Genomic DNA, 4232 nt, shown 5'->3' on the forward strand with positions numbered 1-4232 from the left:
AAGGCAGCTATAGTTTGTAGGACAAAGCACAGGAGAGAAGAGAGCTGCACAGAGAAAACTCCAGAGACCTGCAGAGGCTCCTCCTTGGGTGTTTAGCAGAGAATGATCAGTGCATACGTAGGAGAAAACTACTCAAGGTTGGAGAAAGAACCACCAAAAAGAATGAGAAGTGACAGCGCCTGGAGCTTACCCAGTGCCAGGAATTACGCCTGTTTTCACCAGTCAGGCTAGAAAAACCCACAATTCCTGGGGGCATTGGCTAGAGAAATCAGAAGAATCTTACTTCGGCAATGGAGTATGATTAACCCTAGACTCAACTGCTCTTGCCTCATTGAGCAAAAAGGTAAAATAATATTCAAAACAAGAAAGTTAACTGTATCTCAGAACAAACTTCAAGAATGTTTATAAGGATATTAAAATATTTTGTACCTAAAAGGTAACATTCACAATGGCTGGAATCCAATAAAAAATTGCAAAGTATGCAAAAACCAAAAAAAACACACGATAAAGTAGAAATAAAACTTACTCTTATTGGTAGTTGAGATGTGAAACCCCCCCCGCCCCCCCAAAAAATGCGTGCTCCAAGAGATTGTCTGAGATCAATTTCTTTTGCTTTCTCCTTTCTCAACCAGCCAGTCTACCTGCTGTTGAAACAACCTTGAGAGTGTAGGTCTTTGGTGGGAATGTCTGGCTTTGTCTTTGCTTGTTCTGTATGTCTTCCATATTGAACAAATAACAGTTACACTTAACAGGCAATTGAAAGTTATTTTTTATATTTATGTAGAAATTTATTTGACCTCTATAGAATCACATTTAAAAATTTTTCAGACAGTGATCAATGAAAGTTACTGAAACTCTTATCTAATTTCATTTTTTAACTGTGGAAAATTCTGAAAGAGATGGGAATACCAGACCACCTGACCTGCCTCTTGAGAAACCTATATGCAGGTCAGGAAGCAACAGTTAGAACTGGACATGGAACAACACACTGGTTCCAAATAGGAAAAGGAGTACATCAAGGCTGTATATTGTCACCCTGCTAATTGAACTTATATGCAGAGTACATCATGAGAAATGCTGGGCTGGAAGAAGCACAAGCTGGAATCAAGATTGCCTGGAGAAATATCAATAACCTCAGATATGCAGATGACACCACCCTTATGGCAGAAAGTGAAGAACTAAAGAGCCTCTTGATGAAAGTGAAAGAGGAGAGTGAAAAAGTTGGCTTAAAGCTCAACATTCAGAAAATGAAGATCATGGCATCTGGTCCCATCACTTCATGGGAAATAGATGGGGAAACAGTGGAAACAGTGGCTGATTTTATTTTTTGGGGCTCCAAAATCACTGCAGATGGTGATTGCAGCCACAAAATGAAAAGACACTTACTCCTTGAAAGGAAAGTTATGACCAACCTAGACAGCATATTAAAAAGCAGAGACATTACTTTTCCAACAAAGGTCCGTCTAGTCAAGGCTATGGTTTTTCCAGTGGTCATGTATGGATGTGAGAGTTGGACTATAAAGAAAGCTGAGTGCTAAAGAATTGATGCTTTTGAACTGTGGTGTTGGAGAAGACTCTTGAGAGTCCCTTGGCCTGCAAGGAGATCCAACCAGTCCATCCTAAAGGAGATCAGTCCTGGGTGTTCATAGGAAGGACTGATGTTGAAGCTGAAACTCCAGTACTTTGGCCACTTGATGAGAAGAGCTGGCTCATTTGAAAAGACCCTGATGCTGGGAAAGACTGAGGGCAGGAGGAGAAGGGGACAACAGAGGCTGAGATGGTTGGATGGCATCACCGACTCAATGGACATGGGTTTGGGTGGACTTTGGGAGCTGATGATGGACAGGGAGGCCTGGTGTACTGCGATTCATGGGGTTGCAAAGAGTCGGAAACGACTGAGCAACTGAACTGAACTGAAAGTCTTCCTTGGGGATTGGGATAAAAGCCAATCCGAGAAAACAAAAAAATGTTTTGCATTTGTAGTAAAAGAACTGTAGTAACTTGCCTCAAACACCGTACTCACACTCATTGTTCTTTAAGTCTATTGCTTTTCAGCAGAATGATCAACTAACCTGGCTTAGTTTAAATCAGTTGAAACAAAGCCTGAAATCTGCCTTCCCTCCCCTCCACTCCCAAACACAGGCACAGCTTTCAAAAATTTAATCAGTTGGGAAGTTCTCAGTGTTTTAATCGGGGATTTCAAACTTCAGATCGACTTGGGGTGTTTTTGTTGTTACTGCTTTTTTTCTTTTCCCTCACCACTCTTTTCCATCTCCCTGTGAAATCTCTTTTTTAGTCTGTTTCCTAGTTCTGCCTTTGAGATAGTGACACCACTAAGAAGGGATCTCCTGCCCTCTATGTTCTAGTTAATTCTTTTCAAAAGAACAGGTTCGTCTAGTTCTCTTCTCTTTGATTCTGGAAACTGCTCTATTTACATGTCTTTCTGATTGATTCCTGACAACAACCAGGTCTTGGTCAGTGACTGCGTTTATACACAGAACTAAGAAGAGGCACCAAGGATGAGTGGGCTGACTCAAGTCTATTCTGGTCATGTGAAAAAATAAGCTGTCTGATGTTAGGGAGAGCCTTTTATTTGTCTTACCTAGAGCTTTGATTGATGCCTAATAAATAACCAAAAGAGTTGGTGTGTTTCAGGACAAAAAAAAGTATAAGAGCAAGAACACACATGCCCCTTATAGAAACTGCCTGTGATAACTGAACTGAAAATAAACACAAGCTCAGGTGTTCCCGAAAGGGGACTCCTTCCAGGGCCCGAGAGTGGGCTCTTGTCTAACACTCAGAAATGGATTGTCTGAGGAAACACATGTACTTATAAACCAAAGTGCTTTATTGGGGAGGGGCATCTGGGTAGAGAGCAGCAGGGTGAGGGAACCTAAGAGAACTGCTCTGCTGCCACATGGCTCACAGTCTCGGGTTTTATGGTGGTGGTGTTAGCCTTCTGGGTTGTCTCTGGCCAGTCATCTTGCTTGTGTTCATATTCGCTCTGATGCAGGGTCCTTCCTGGTGGCACATGCATCTCTCAGCCAAGATGGATCCAGTGTGAGGGTTTCTGGGAGATTGGCAGCACTTATTATGGGCTGACATCTCCTCCCTCCTCCTGGCCCCTCCCAAATTCTCCTAGTTGGTTTTGGGCAGCAGCACCACTTTCCTTATCGGGACTTCCTGCTATGAGACAACTCATGTAAGAGGTATTATCATGCCTGGCCAAGGCAGGTGGTTTTGGTCAACGGTTGCCTAACAGAATGGGCTTTCCTAGTGACTCAGACAGTAAAGAATCTGCCTGCAGTGCAGGAGGCCTGGGTTTGATCCCTGGGTTGGGAAGATCCCCTGAAGAAGGGAATGGCAACCCACTCCAGTATTCTTGCCTGGAGAATTCCACGGCAGGGGAGCCTGCTGGACTACTGTTCATGGGGTTGCAAAGAGTCGGACGTGACTGAGCGACTGAACAATAACAACAACAAGGCTATTGGCAATATATTCCTAAATGATTGAAGAAATAGAGTTAAGGTCAAAATAAGTTGACCTAAATTCAGGGATAAGGTGATTTATCTTATCAGAAATTAAGGTGACTATGGTGTGACTTGGGGCTTCCCAAGTGACTCCCTAAGTAAAGAATCTGCCTGCAATGCAGGAGACTGGGGTTTGATCCCTGGGTTGGGGAGATCCCCTAAAGGTGGGAATGGCAACTCACTCCAGTATTCTTTCATGGAGAATCCCATGGACAGAGGAGGCTGAGGGGCTGTAGTTTGTAGGGTTGCAACGAGTCAGACGTGACTGAAGCAATTGAACACACACACAAGGTGTGACTCAGCGTGCACACAAGGTGACTAAGGAAGAATGTTTAGCTGTTTAAAGTGCCAGCTCTGAGTCAAAATGCCTGGGTTCAATGTCAGCCTCCATTATTGCTTGCTTTGGGTGAAATGCCTTCATTTCTTTTTGCCTGAGCTTCCTGATTGTTAAGACTGTGGTAAAAATGGTGCCAGTTTCATAGAGATGTATGTTGGGCAGTTTGGAACATTGGCTTACATATAGAAGAGATATTATAGATAATAGCTAACAGAAAACTGGATTGCTTGAGGTAGGGTGGATTGATGTCCTTTTTCTCAAAATCTACCTCTGAAGTAGAGATGAAAAATAAAACAAAGCTGAGACTTGGTCAGTGTGAGTGATTCCATTTCTACCTTGATTTTGCTCATGAAGCAGCTTAATTT

Source organism: Budorcas taxicolor, chromosome 12 (genome assembly GCF_023091745.1).
Source record: "Budorcas taxicolor isolate Tak-1 chromosome 12, Takin1.1, whole genome shotgun sequence".
Classification (NCBI taxonomy): domain Eukaryota; kingdom Metazoa; phylum Chordata; class Mammalia; order Artiodactyla; family Bovidae; genus Budorcas; species Budorcas taxicolor.